Source organism: Solea senegalensis, linkage group LG17 (genome assembly GCF_019176455.1).
Source record: "Solea senegalensis isolate Sse05_10M linkage group LG17, IFAPA_SoseM_1, whole genome shotgun sequence".
Taxonomy (NCBI): Eukaryota; Metazoa; Chordata; class Actinopteri; order Pleuronectiformes; family Soleidae; genus Solea; species Solea senegalensis.
This window is the reverse complement of record NC_058037.1, coordinates 17,561,918-17,578,256: the sequence shown is the minus strand read 5'-3', so window position 1 is coordinate 17,578,256 and position 16,339 is coordinate 17,561,918. Positions and strand designations below refer to the sequence as shown.

General features: G+C 40.6%; 1 protein-coding gene across 1 annotated transcript in view; it reads right to left on the bottom strand.

The window, feature by feature from the left end:
* Window positions 1-16,339, bottom strand: part of lama2 (laminin, alpha 2) — a 182,816-nt gene that overhangs the window by 149,134 nt on the left and 17,343 nt on the right. The gene's annotated exons all lie outside the window — the stretch shown is intronic.

The following is a 16,339-nucleotide window of genomic DNA, read 5'->3' as shown; positions in this document are numbered from 1 at the left end:
TCTTATAATCTCAGTGACAGAAGTAGTATTTTTATTTTTCTTAATTAAACTTTTGCCTCCATGTGATAACAACTTTGAAGGAGTGCACTTTAAATTTGATAGCACTCACTAAGGTAATAAAAAAAAACCCTGTTTGTCTATTTCCTGCTAACACAATGATGTGGTTTTTTAATTGCGGCAACATTTTTATCAGCTACCAGGGTTTTAAAGCGACTCTGAGTGCTGCACATAATGTTTAATTTCAGTATTTGTCACTCATTTTCTCACTGAATCTTTGAGAGTGAGAAAAAACCTGCGGAGATCTTTATTCACTAAGAAAACTGGAGCCGTGAACCACGTTCCACATTTGTATGTGTATTGTTTGTACAGCACTTTGGTCAAAATGAGGTGTTTTTAAAATGTGCTACACTAATAAAGTGTAATTTAAGTTCATCCAAAAGAAGTATGAGTGGATGGACGTACTGTGTGTATTATTATTTTCATCATTAAAGAATATTGGCCTCGGAGTCAATGACACGCTTGAAGAACATCAAGTGCTTTGATTCTGAACATGCACGTCATTCACATTTCCTGTCTAGAAACACACACACACAGATATAGACAAGCACACGCCTGTGATATGACATCACATCATTCATCTTAGTTCAGGTTGAGGGTCAAAATGGATACAAAACATGCGCAGTTACACGTAAACGCACGCACATGTATACATATACAGTATTTGTACACAAAGCAGACCGAGTGAAAGATGAGACCTTGTTAAGTTGTGGACACTGTGTGTGTGTGCTTTTATTGGTTACCTCTTTAGGACACTGACATAATCACCGACCTTGTCAGGACCAGTAGTCCTCATGGAGACCAAAAAAATGGTCCTTAATGAGGCAGAAATACCATTTCTGAGGAACCGGGGGAAAGATCTGAATTGTGGTTAGGGTTAAGGCTTTAACTAGTTATGGTTAAAGTTAGGGATAATGCTTTGGTTAGGCTGTCCGAATGAATTGAAGTCAATGAGAGTCCTTAAAACCTGTGTGTGTGTGTAGGAACCGTGTCCAGACGAGCACAGCTGTTTGGCCAGATGTCAACACTGATGAACTGTGAAGAACATCTGAGACACACAGAGTCTTTCTCTCTCTCAAACATTTGTACACATTCTCACACACACACACACACACACACACACACAGCATGTTATATATACACACATCTCTCTCAGACAAATGACATCCGAGAACATGGACCACTGCAGAAGCCCCCAACATTATACACAACATTCTCACCGGCGATCTCACTGATGACCAATGAACACGTTTCTTTTTGAGTTGTATCATTGATATCACTGATATTACAGCTTTTGTCTGTTGTTTTAAGGCGTAAGTTGCAGGCACACCTGTGCAATGCTCATGCTCTGTAATCCGCATCCTCACATGCTCCACCTGCAAGATGAGTACTGCTCACTAGCACAGATTTGCGGTGCTAAACTTGAGAGAAATGCGCCTTTTTGTTTGCACATAGGAAATCTCACATATTTCACATTAAATGCTGGAAAATGGGGAGCAAAAAGAAAAGTGGCGTTAGATTTTATATTTCATGGTCCGTCTTCTTCCACACCATTCATAAATACTGGCTCTCATTTCTGCCAGAAAACAAAGCCAACATCCTGTTAATTCTTGGGTTCTGATCCACAACCTAACCCAGAGAGAGTTTCCAAGTGGATAAAACGTGTGTGTGGGAGAGTGTAAAAATATTTAACGGTCTCATGTTATCATGATTTCGGACAGCTTACATCTTCAAGCTTCCCACCGTCCTCGATGGGAGAATTCCAGCCGACTCAAACAGGAACTTTAAACACGTTTTGATTTGCTCCTTGCAGTCATTTCATTTGGTCTCGTTAGATTCTGGCATACTCACACTAGCATCAGTCCCTATTCCTTTACAATGTAATCACACATTTAATTTCCTTTTTCCCCGAGTCTGTTGCACTCTCATAATCCCAGAAGGAGCGGCTGATTGAATAATTTCATTCTGCACATGAAAAGTTACCCAAATGATGCCAGCCCTGCTAAAAAAAACATCTGAGGTTTCACGGCTCATATTGTAATCAGAGTGAACTGCTGCTTTTATTTCACTCGAATATCAAGTCTGGCATTTGGGGGAGAACGGAGTCACGCGGTTTGCCGGTGTAATGGTTCAAAGCGACAGGACTGCTGGTTATTTACAATTTGACAAATAACACATTTCTCCGCTGGAAACACAACGAGTACCTGACTAAACAAAGGGATTTTACGCCTTGAATGCAGGGAGTGGTATCATTTCATCTTTTTAAGATTTGGTCAGTTTCACGTGTTTGCTGTTGAAGCAACTTCTACTACAGTACACTTGGAAAAATCCTCTAAAGTCCGATCATGTGTCGTGTATCTCTGACTTTGGCTGATGATAACATTTCTTCTGTGATCTAATGTTTAACAATGAGGTGGGAAAAAAAAAAAAAAGAAATGGAGAGAAAAGGGCCAGAGATGGGGTTCAGATTTCAGATTCACAGGATGACAAGGACACAATGACTGTCTGCCTACGGCTCTGCTGCCGACACACACACACACACACGGACACACATCTACTCAGGTTCACCATCATCTATTCTTCTCTTTCTGCTCTGATAACCATGGTAACCTGTCTGTGTGTCCGTCCGTCCGTCGGCTCCTCTATCCCTCGTCTATGCTCTGTTAACCAGATGTTTCAAGGGATTCACTGCGATGCAGACACTCAATTATAGAACTGTGTGTGTCGCTGGCAAAAGTAGTTGTTTCAGATAATCTGGTTAGTTTATTTACGGTACACTAATTTAGCTTTAAAGGAGCACAATGTAGGAATTGCTCTCAACTGCTATCATTTTTCAGCTCTTTGTGTTTGATTACGGTGTTGTTGTTATGTTGTGAGTTATGTTGTGGTCTTGGACGCAGCTAGCTTGTAGTTAGCTGCGGGCCGGCTAGCACGTTGCCAAGTAAACATGGTGTGCTAAAAACTTGTATGCCTTGTATGTGCATAGACTTTTTCGCGTGTACAGGCTAGGTTTATCTATAAGGTAAGAGTGAATAGCTTACGACTTGCTAATATCATCTACCCAGTCTTTTATGGAAGCTGGTTCAGGCAGGCTATTGCCGTCAGCTAGCACTAATTTATTTAGGTATTGTTAGCGGTCCTTAATATTCAGTGGAGGACCGTGGACATACTTGCTATTCGCTTACCTGTTGTGACGTTTTCTGACCCCAAACTGCGCGCGCACTCTCGCTAGGCTTGGAATGTTCGTATACAATGAAAGGGTCTGGGGCGCCCTATGTTGAGGTTACAGTCCTTTCCTGCATGTCATTCCTCCTCTCTGCCTCCCCATCTCCTGTCTCTCTCTACACTGTACTATCAATTAAAGGCATTAAAAGCCCAAAAATATACTTTAAAAAATGAAAGGGTCTATACAGGCGAACACCTGTGTTATAGCTTTTTATGACATGTGACCGTACGCCATAAAGTTGTCAAATTTTATAGTTAATTTTTAGTGCCAAAGCAGGCGATGCAAACCTGCTACGGCAGTGTCTCCCAATCCTGGTCCTCAGGGACCCGTGTCCTGCATGTTTAACATGTTTCCCTGCTCAGACACTCAGGTGAAACATCTAAAACATGTATGGCAGAGGACCCAGAGGACCAGGATTGAGAAACACTGTGCTGAGGCTTTAACACCTCTGCTACCATCCTGTTGTGTATTTCTCATAACTCTAACTTCTCGACTGTTTGCGATATCTAGAAAATTCAATAACTATGGACGGGCGAGCTGATTGAAACTCAAAAACTGTATCACGTCTCGCTCTGTAAAGTCCCAAAGAATTCAAAAACTGAACACTGACCAAGAAGGTTTATTTATTCACTCAATGGTCAAAAATGTGTTCTGCCCGATCCATCAATGTCTCAAGAATGGACAAATGTGAACGACACAAATAAAATAAACTTGGACTTCGCCAGACATTTTCTAATTCTCAAACATTTTGAATCCCTAATTTCTCCTCGTTTAAGTGTCTATTTATTCTCAGCAACTGTAAATCAGCGTTGTTTTTTTTAAGCCTAATGATAATGATATTACATGACTTAATCTACATTTTGAATGAATTTAATTTTGATTACAATTTACAGGATTTATCATAAGAGGAAACTATTCTCAGTCTTTCATGTAAATTCCCAGTAAAACAGACACAGTGTGCTCAAACTGAGGATACTAAGTAACATGGGCTACTCATCAGTGTGATATTAGGCTGTGATAATTCATCAATATGGAATTTCAAACCTACATCAAGGCAGAAAATCCCAATGATATATATCATAATTCACAATGACGTGTTGTGTTATCATATTATGATGAGAACTTTATTTGCTTTTTTGGGTCATGGTGGAATGACTCTGCGCCCCATGCTCTCTGCGTGTGTATGTGTGTGTGCGTGATGGATGTGTTATTGTTGCGTTTTGAGGCTAGATGTATGCTTGATGGAATAACAAGAAGGTTGAAAAAGACAGGATCATCTCTCTGTGTATCTCACTCTATCTCTCCCTTCATCCTGAATAGTTGGGGGAAAAATGAAAAAAAAAAGATTGATGGAGAGTGAGAAATGGATGGAGGGATTCCCAGAGAAAGATAGAGTGTTGTTTAAAAGGGTCAGGGCCGGGGATGAGGGATGAGGGAGTGAGGGATGAGACTGCGATAATCCTGTGTACACACAGACACACACACACACACACAGGGGGAGGGAAGAAAATATGGAATCCATATAGATTAACACATACACAGAGACGCAGACGCGACAGTGAGATTTACACAGACGCAGGATCGTCCCATGTCAATACATACGTGTTCAATACGTGACAATTCAGACACAATGATCGTCCAGTACACACAGACACAGTCAAGTGAATATCCACCCTGTTGCACGTCTAATAGTTCCATCATGGTACGGTTCAGTTTGGTACAGTACGGTGCGGTTTTAAACAGTAAAGTCCTCGGTCAGGCTTGTGTTTTCGACTGAGAGCAGAACCTTTTCTATGAGAATAGACGGCGGGCGTTGAAGAAACACCGGTCAAAAGGGTGCTACGTATCATACCATTTTGCTCTGGTACCCCAAGGGAAGGTTGCCAAAAATGGAATGGTTGGGCCCACTTATTTTGGACGGAAATGCAAAGAAATGTGTACCGTAACCAAGCGTTCCTGTCCTGAACTTGTCCTCACCTTCACGAGGCGTCTCCTCTCATGTCCTCTGAACATCTGACAGGGAAACAAGCCCTTTTTGCACAGCCGCCAATTTGACATGAGTTTTAGGAGGAAAAGTAGAGATTGTCATCACATCAGGAAGCTTAGAGAATCATTCATTTCATTCTTTACACCTGACAAAACGGCTGCTGTGCAAACTGGGCACCGTGGGCAGAACTAAACTGTAGCGATGGTTATCGGCAGGATTTTCTCGACTAATTTTTTTTTAACGTAGCAGACAATTGTTTACATTTAAAGGTGTATAAGATGTGGGTGCACATTCCATTAGAAAATAAATAATAAAATAAAATATGAACTACGTGTTATATTTGGTTTCATATGCAGACACCATCTAATCCGTTTCATTTGTCTTCATCGTTTAATTCAAACAGCAGCCGATGCCAGGCCCCGCGTGCATGCGAGCTATAAGAAGTTACTCTCTAACAAGCAGTAATTACTTAAACAGCAGAAGTCATTCCTCATCAAAATCTAAATTACTCTAAATGGTAGAAATTAAGTGTCGTGATAAAAGTTAACCAGTAATTTAGGTCTGGGGGGAAAAAAAAAGAGAATAATTTCTTCAAGTGAATAAATTGAAAGGGAAACAAAGTCAGGCACGATTCACTTTGCAAGCGCCAATAAATCAAAATTTAAATATAGACTGTGATCAGCATTATTTCAACTGAAAACCCACTTTGAGTGTCAGTGTCGACTTGTACTGGTTTCCATGACTTCAGAGGACATTAAGTTGACTTACATTAACCTTACCCATAACTAATACTGGCCTAACCATAACCATAACCTAAATATACAACATGTCTTCACCTTTAAATGTAATAACTGACATGATGGGGACTGTTTTCAAGTCCCCTTCATGTGATTATGTAAACAGATGTAGGTCCCCACAACACAAGTAATAGCTGTACAACACACACACACACACACACACACACACACACACACACACAGGTTTAACCCTAACTTTGACCTAATCACAATTCAAATCTTTGCACCAACTTTACGGTGACATATAAATGAGGTTCTGCCTGGACCAGGTTTTGGTCTCCATGAGGACAACAGGGTCATCACAAGGTAAGTGTTTATGCTGATATAGAACAGACAAGTCTTTTAATGAGGAAAACACACACACATACACAGTTGTCAGTGTTCTCTGGTTTGCTTCATGCTGTTTCTATGGCGACGCAGTTTTACGGACACATTGGATAAATGAATGACTTGTAATAGAATGCAGATTATACTTTCTGGACATTAACAACCTCTGTGTTTCTGTCTCGTGTGTTGTCTCTGCATTGTTAGATATACGTTCAGTGCAGTTGACAGCCTCGACTAAGTTCCAGAGACAGTCTCAGGTCTCTCTAGTGTCTCGATTAGGGTTGAATAAAAAAGAAATGGTTGATATGTTTTGTTGATACAGGTGACACAGGTTTGCATTTTGGACATATTCAATCACTGTCACTGTCTCCAAAGTATCACAATAAATAAATACATTCATTTCTACATACAAATAATCTGCTTATTGTTTCTGCTCATGAAGACTAAACTGAGGCACAACAACAGAAAAAGTAGTTGTAAGTTATGCACTGCAGCTTTAAGGTAAATATGGGGAATTTTATTATAAAATGGATAAAAAAAGTTTTTTTTTCCTCTAACCCAGAGCTATTTTTCCCTTCAGTATTATCTTGCAAATAAATGTATACTTTTTTATTTCCTGTGTGATAAAGGTGAGGAAATGTACATTAATCTACTTTTGTTTCCCTGCCTGTATCTCTGGTGTTACATCTGTTGGCCGCTCCACTGAAGACCTCCAGGGGTTTTCGGGGGGAAAGCTGAAATGAATACTAAGTCAACATCCTGCTCTCACTAAGACTTCCTGCTCCGGGAGTGTGTGCGCGTCTGTGTGTGTGTGTGTGTGTGTGTGTGCGCTGCCCACGGAAAACGAAGTGAGAAGTCAATCATTCACCTTTCCTCGAAAGAGAGCAACAAATGAAAGTTCTTTTAAAAAAAGTGAAGAAAAAACATGTTGGCGGGAGAGAGTAAGGGTCAGGACTTAATGCCATTTCACTTCCTATCTCTGCTTTCAATTAAATCTCATTTCATGGACCAGTGTGACCACCTTTCCTCGAATTCTCCCTTCACAAACACTCTATCCATAGCTATTCTGACCTTTTTTTTTTTAATAACTGTAATAATAATGGTTTAAAAACAGCTAAATCCATCTACATGTAAGGTCTGACTCCTGCATGATCTATATTCCAGCGTTGTATGAAAATGACACCCACGTGTTGCTCAACATCAGGTTTCAACTTTGCAATGACACACAACTTCAGAAAAACCGGAGACAAATGTTTGTCCTTTTCCAAATGACCACATGCTGGTCACAGACAGGAAGCGTGGTGGTGGGGGGGGCTCATGTTTGCGTGGGTGCAAATGTGTGTGTGTGTGTGTGTGTCCTTGTTTGTGCGTCGCTGATCTTTTGCAAATGCTGTCCTCTCCCAGACGGTCATAAACTCAGACTAAACAGGAAAAGCATAGAGTTATAGACAGTTAATCCCCATTTTACAGACACACTCATACACACATGTTTGTGCTTCATTCACAGTGAGGATCCCTCGCCCCTTACCCTAACTCTGCAACCAGAGAAGAGACACTTTTGACCCCTCTCCACCCACATATAATTAATCTGGAGGCACAAAAAAACCTATTTGACCCATTTGATTTACTTACTTATCTCTGATGTACAGGACTTTGTTTCAGCTGCTGTTGTTTTTTTAAAGTGCTTTATAAATAAAGTTGGATTGGATAAAATGAAGATAACATCTTAACGCTTCTAAACTATGAAAAAGAAAACTGCTGACATCTCATAATGGATCCAAATGAGTACTTCCTTCATGGACACGTGACTTCACTTAAGTGTTGGGAACGGCTTTTCATAATTTCAAACACAGGTCCGTTGAGGTTTTTAAATATTGAAAATATTAACGAAACATTAAAACACTTTTATTTATCGCCTTGATCTCTGAATACAAGGTTTTCACTTTGGAAGACAAACGTTTAAATACAATATTTTCTTTCTTCTTTTGAAGTGAGAGGGAGCCACATGCGGCGCTAACATTAAAGGAATAATTCACCGATTTGCATTTAGCTTCGTATTAAACTGAGGTTGGGAAGCACAATTTTTTAAAAATACCCTATTCTAGTAATACAAAACTAAATGCTAATCGGTGAAGTATTCCTTTAACCATCACAACTAAGGGCCTAACCTTAACCTTTACCCAAACATAAACCCAATTCTAACTCTAACCCTAAAACCAGGTCTTAACCCCCCCACCCCCCCAAAAGCCCTTTAAAGATGTGAGGACCAGCCTCACTCTGTCTGATTTATATAATTTTTGGTCCTCACAAAGCCACAAATACGAGAACTCACACACTTGCACTCATAACATTAATGAACTGACAGTGTCTGCTCGAGGCTACAGCCATCATCGTCGCACTCTTTAGTGGAGATCGTCTAAAATACTGTCTCCCTGGAGGCCCAGCGATTCTCTTGACCCTCAAATTAATTTTGCAGCCCAGTGTGTCGTAAAAACCTTACGAGCGCTTACACTGGAGGATCATGGGAAGGCTGCAGCGGAAACATAATATTGACTTTACAGTCAAGTATTTCTCAATCAAGCCCGTCATCCGCCAGTGATCTGCCGAATCCTGCTCTCGTGGTAAAGTGTTTAAAGGTGCTAGAGACGTCTAATGTTGTCTGTCTTATGTCTATACTATGAGATGTCAGTACCACAAACCAAGTATGGTACATTTCCACAAACAGACCCGAGTTAACCTCTCACATGGTAAATCATGTCATGTAGAAAAAGTCAAGTTGTCCACACTGAATAAAATTCCCAAAATGGGAAAGAAAAGAGGAAGTGGATGAGACACAGAGAGGATGTGTGTGTGTGTGTGTGTGTGTGTGCAATAACTCCTGGATAAGTGGTTGAAGTGATTTAGCCGAGCTCAGACCAGCCAGCAGTAAATTTATCCTGCAATTGACAAAGTGAACCCCCACCCACCCCCGTCCCCCCTCTCTCTCTCACACACACACACAATGAGAGAGAGAGAGAGAGAGTCGGTCTTCACCTGACGAGGCAGTGATGAGGACTTACTGTTAAATCATCCACAAGCACCTCAGAGACAGACTTGTGTGTGTGTGCGTGTGATGGTTTATGATTTAAGTAGGAACTCATCTGTGTTAGCCTTGGTTTGTGCGTACAGTTCAGGCAACATCCAAGGCCTCTACACACACACACACACACACACACACACACACACACACACACACACACACACACACTCAAAAAGTGTCTCGGGGATGCGCTGGTGTTGGTAATGAAAACATGCCAGTGAGTAGATTTACAGGAGAGAGCAGCTTGACCTCTGGCCTTCAGAGATTTATCACATGGTAGAGCATCTAATCTTCTTCTTCTCACAAACACTGCATGTTCTTCACAGTGAGATGACATAGAATAGAATAGAATAGAATAGAATAGAATAGATTAGAATAGAATATGATTCTCCTTCCACTGCAGGAGTAAACAAGGAGGTGACGTTGTCCGTCTCTCTCTTGGTGAAGCCAGATTACTCAAAATCAGTTAAACCAAAGTCCATGAAATGTTGTGGAGGGATTAAGCCTGACAATACGAAGAAATAGTTTATATTACTGTTGTCAAACGATCAAAATATTTAACCGCGATTAATCGCATTAATGTCACAGTTAACTCGCGATTAATCGCACATTTTTATCTATTCTAAATGTCCCTTGATTTCTTTTTGTCCCATTATTTTTTCTCATTTGCGCACTGCTCTCGCCATCCATTCAAAACGTAGCGTTAGCCTTATACTCTCTGGGCGGCTCGCCAGCCTAAACGAGTGTGTGCAACGTGCCTGTTGTTTTGTTTCCAGTCTAGCTAGACCGTGTGGTGTTGTAGTTTTGCTAACGCTACTAGAAAAAAAACCGTTTGCTGGGCCAAAAAGAACGTTAATCTTGCGATAAAAAAATTGACGCCGTTAAAATGGGTTTGCGTTAATGCCGCTGATAACGAGTTAAACTGACAGCACTAGTTTATATATATATGGATAAATATTTCCTGGTTGGGGGGGCTACACATGGAAATTTGCTAGTAGCTAAAAACATTTTCACTGTTTAAAATTAGCATCTTTCTTTAAAAAAACAAAACATGTTGTTTGATTGTGCTTAAAAGCAACATTTTATCACAATTATGGATTCTACATCCAGAATTTTGATGAAATGTTCTTTTTATTACTGTAACACCGGCCTATTTTATAGGAAGAACGTCAGAGCGCACACACACACAACAGTTTGGATACAAATGTTGCTGTGATGAACATTAAAAGGTAGTTCACTGCTCTGACACTGAAGTAAGGAAAATAACTCAGAACTTAAACCATGATGCATCACATCTCCTCTTCCAGAAGAGGTTATAGATTATGTTTCACAGATCTGATCATTTATGAGACCAAAAGAGTCCAGAAGAAATACAAAATGGACGGTGAAGTGAGGTCGTTCTGGCGTCAACATCAACTTTCCAATCCTTAATTTAGTATATTCATAATAAAACGTTATAAAAGAGAAATACGGGTGATCACATACTATATATATTGTTATTCTTCAACCATATGTTCTATTAGTTGTATGTATTTATGTGCGGGTCTGTCTGTTGTTTTGTGTGTGTGTTTATTTATCAGGTCAGGAAATAACATCGTTCTCCAGACGCAGGCAGTGGGGGTCACAAGGGATTGTGGGTAATTGAAAATCCAGATGGACATGCATGAATTTCCCGGACGAAATTGTTACCACGGCGATGGCAACCGAACGCACGCGCCACAGCGTTAATATCGTTCATCTGCGTCTGTGCAGCTCTCTTATTCTTTCACTTTTCCTATTCTCTTCTCATTTTCCTCCTGATTTCTTCCCTCGTCTTGTGGTCTTTCTTGTTTTTCTTCCTTTCTTTCTTCACCTCCTGCCCTCTTTTATCCTCTCAGTTGACTTACGACTGACATAGGGGAGGCTGGAAACAGTGTGCAACTGGCTAAAGACCCGAGTGGGTGGATCCACTGGGACCAATCAACAAAATATGTACAAAAAGAACAGCCAATAATCGTGAGTAATACTTCGCCGTACACGGACGTGCAATTAATCAAGATGTTTCCTTCGGGGTAACGACTGCTTCGCAGTAGTCTGCAGAACACAGCGAGCCGGGGACAGACTGATGGAAGCTAGATTTGTTGCCGTTCGTCTCTCTGTTATAGATGAAGTTGGCTGTTGTGACTCAGATCCTTCAGATTAGTTAGTTTTACAGTCTGTTGACGGCAAACACAGTGGACACAATGACTAACACATGTTCACACTAACAAAACTACAAAACAGATGTTTAGACCTGGGTCACATCGTGTTCATGGAGTCAAGGGTATTTCACACTTGTGAAGCAGCTTCTTGAGTAACCGTGAGTTTCATTTTCACCAATTAAAATGTTTGTTAGGACAGGTTTTGGCATTAAGTACCAAAACATCTCTTAATATTACCATGATGATAAGTGCTTATTCTCCATTCATACCACCGCTTCAATCCTTTAGGCTGAAGCCAATCCCAGCTGATATACTGCGAGAAAGGCGGTGTATGCCCCGGACAAATCACCATCATCTATCACAGGGCTAAAACATACACCCCCATTACCACTGGTCAACAGAAAACAAACAATTTAAATGCAGGTAGAAATTGGGTTTTGAACAGTGAGAGGAATGTTTTAAATCAGCATTCATTCCCGGATTAAATGACTCTGCAATACACGCTGTTTTTTTTTTTTTTATCAACTTTGGCTCAGATGGTGGGAACGTAAATGTATTTTTTGGCATTCATCTTTCAGGTGTTTTTATTATAACTGAACGACACTCAATATTTTTTATCCGACTAAGACAGACAAGTCTGACTATACATGCGGAGGAGAAAATCGATTTATTGGCCGTGTACGTCTGGCTCCGCCTCCATAGGTGGTGCTGTATCTCTGTATAAACTAGTGTATATTGAATCAATTTCCAAACACCATGTTAATCGTGATACAACTAAGATATCCAGGTATGTTAGTCCAATTAAGCCTGGCTCAATTTAAGTCAGACTGAAATTGGACTTCTAACATGCATGTAAACGCTGAGATCCAGGCTGTTGTTTTCGACTTCCTCTTACTCCTTTTGTTTCCGGTGACCTAACATTGAATGAAGCTAGGGTGAAGAAAAACAGCACAGGCAATAGGAATGATGCAAATCATTCTTTTGAGGGTTCACCTGAGCTCACAAATCCCGCGTATCCCCACTCATTTTTGTGTAAAACAGAGACAAACCATTTACACACACATTCCCATCTATGGTCAGTTGACTTAAGCCCACTCTGAAAGTCTTTGGACCCTTGGTCAAAGCAGGATTCAAACAAGTTACCCTCTTGCTGTCAGGCAACTATGCTAACCACCAGACCACCCTGTGTTGCCTGGTGATAACTGTGTTGTTAAAACTAGATAAAAAAAAAAGTATTTCTTCTAACCTGTTCTTTCTTTTCAACATCTTCTCTGGCGTGGCTGTGTCTCACGATTGTTTTACTGTTGACATTTGGTCTTATCAGCTCTGCAGTTATCCATAAATCTCCTGGAGATGTGCTAAACTGTGCGAGAGGTGCTATAAAAAAAATAAATAAATAAAAGTTTGACTGATTGACGAACTGTCCGCCGACGTCTGGGTCCACATAAATGTCTCCTCACGCCACGAAAACATATCGATACTCAAAAAAAATAACTTTCCTTATTATTCCTTTGGCCTTTCACAGCGAGGTCAGACGGAAAAGCTTCACCGGGGAGTTTAATGTTTGTCTGTTTTGATTTAAATGGCCGTGGGTTTTAATATTTCAGAGACGTAAGTGACGGGCCGGCAGCCTGTTCAGCGACATCTGCACAGCGATATGAGGAGTGACACCTTGTGAGAGCGGAGTCAGCGCGGGATCCACTGTAGCGTGTCGTCAACAGAAGAACGACACGGGGCAGAGAAAATGAGCCGAATGAAGCTGTAGGACATGTTCCCTCACAGAGCAGCAGAGGAGTGTTTATCGAAATACCCGGCAACCACTCCATACACACAAAACATGTGTTTTCTCCATCTTTTTCTTAAAACTGGACCGGAGCTCTTTCTCTTTGCATATCACACATCCGAGCGTGTCAATCCCGGATCCGTCGAATAAAATAGAAAAAGGACTCGACGGAGTGAAAAGGTTTTGCACACGACATTAAACGATGGCAATTGAATTTGATGGAGCTGAACTACAGGTTGCTGACTCAGCGTTTTTTTTTTTTTTCCTCCACGAGTGCTGATGACTATTAGCTGGCCCTGCAGCTACCGCTAACTGCTTTGCTATGGGAAATGTTCAGGTTAGATTGGGCGTAGCTGAAATTTGTGTTTGGTGATATGGAATCCATTACTCTGTAATTCTGTGTGTGTGTGAGGTCTATTGTGCTTTATGGACGTATCCAGCCTTTTACTCTTAATGATAGCGGTGGCTTTAAACAAACTAAGTTATTCTAATTTGATGAGAACAAATAGGAGGAAGAGGGGGGGACAGGGGTGCGACTACAGCGCTCGTTCATGTTGTTTTTACTGAGGTTTAGACGCACGGTTGACAAAATTCTCCATTACACCCGCGCTCACATGCTCAGTGAGTCTGCATACCTGGTGTGTGTGTGTGTGTGTGTGGGTAAGAAAAGCAAGTGTGTGCGACTATATAGCATTCATTACTGCGGTGCTACAGACAAACTGCTCCCTAGATAGACATTGATTTTCACCCAATGGATCTCACTGTTAGCAAACCTAATAGCTTGGTGGGTAATGGGTACATGTTATGAATGAGCCCCTGTGGGGAGGAGAAGGAGAGGAGAGGAGAGGAGAGGAGAGGAGAGGAGAGGAGAGAAGAGGACTGGAGGACAGATATGTTAATACACAATGAGATGAGAGCAAGTTGAAACTAGGTACCATACCTAGTTTCAACTTGCTCCGTCTGGTCATAATTACTGAATCTGATTTGGAAGAAACAAATACATAAAATTTGCGACGGCCAGTTATGGTGACATGTTTACATGTTTGGTCAGTAAAATGTCGTAAAATGTAGAAATTACGAAATGTCTTGTTTTGTTTTTTAATTATTTCTTTGCTAAACGGAGCAAAGAATCCAGATACTATTCACACTTAAGAAGCTGAAAAACCAGGAAGCTTGTTTTAGTTATTGAAAAAAAAGTCTAAATAGTTGACGATTAATGGAATCATTGCTGCAGTCGTAGATGAGTCAGCAGAAAAAAGACACAAAAGGTGGTGTATATAGCTATCCCTACTCATTTTGATGATTAAATAATAGCAGTTAGTCATCATTAAAAGAAAATCTTTTCCTTTTTTTTATGAAAAATACCAAACATTTTGTGGTTTCAATCAATCAAACCATTCAAATTGTCCCCACAGCAAAATAAATTGAATGAGCAGGAGGCAGAAGACAATGAGAGGAGACTGAAGTACTCAAGTTATTAGGACAAAAGAGATCTTACAATGTCTCCTTCAGACTGTCCTCTGTCTGTGTTTGTCTATCAAGAACAATTAGTACATCTATCAAGGAGACAATCGGCAGATTGAGTGATAATTAAAATAGTAGCGATGAAGCAAAAATTGAAGAAGGCGTGATGACTCAAGAGATGGGAGCGCGATTAAAAAAAGAGAGAGGGCAGGGAAGCACTTGAGGAGAAAAGCAGAGAAGAGACTAAAACAAACCGAGGAGGTGGAGGAGGAGGGAAACCGAATAGATCACATGTGAGCTGAAAGGGGAGCTGCTATTTACCATTACCGCTAATAGGTTTCAAAAGGAAGCAAGTCATTAGCTAAATGGATAGGCCCTAAATGACACATTACCATGTTAAAGGCTGATTCCGCTCATTATTGGAGCCCGATTCCTCCATGCATCAACAGCTAGTGCTGTGGGCCAGTAGTACACATACACACACACAGACCTGCTGCCTCAGCATTATACAAAAGCAGTGAAAGACAAGGGAATAAAAGAAAAAGAAAAATCCCAACATGGACTTCTCATTATAATACACTATTGTGATCTGAAAACACATAAAACATCAGCAGTCTCACTTTTCTTTTGGAATATAAAAGGTTTTCCTCTTAGAAATCACTGAGCTAACTGCGTGTCGTGTTTTCATAAACGGCAAGGTCAAAGGTCAGGTCAACAACCAGGGTTGACCCAAGTGCTTTAAAAAAGTAGGCATCGGTATAGGAAGTAAAACAGTACATAGTAAAAGAATAAAATGGTAAAAATCTAAGTAGAAGTGTCCAAGGATGACTATTCTCACCATGAAGTGAAGGCCACGGAGAAGAAGTGGGTCTTTAAAGGAGATTTAAAATTCTATTACTACTGCTACTGCTGCTGAAGCCAGTTTGTTTGAAGTGGTTTTACAGAAGAAGAAAAAAAACAGGTTTTTGAGCAGAAAAAAAAGTGTGAAAGTTGGCTACGAAAAAACAATAAAAGAATTTTGAAATGTGAACTTCTCTACATCCACTTTCTACCACTTTATCCTCCATATGAGGGTCACCGGGGAGCAAATCCAGGCTGCCATAGGGCGAAAGGGGAGCCCTGGTCTGGACCAGTCCATCGCAGGGCAAACATACAAGACGGTTTAAAAACGGAGTCAAAATTAACCTTAACAGTTCAAATCAATCGACCTTGTAACTGTGAGAGAACAAGGCATCGCCACTTCATCACCATGTGGTCTGAAACTTCAGTATGAAACCAAATTTAAAAATAATGAACAGGGAATATGGGAACTACACTTCTCAAAAACATTAACAGCTGGGGGATTTCTGCTTGATGTTTGGTGATTTTATTTTGCTTTCAAAGAATTCAAACTTTGTTCATTTTCTTGTGAATTAAGTGAACGGCGAGAGGAAATATCA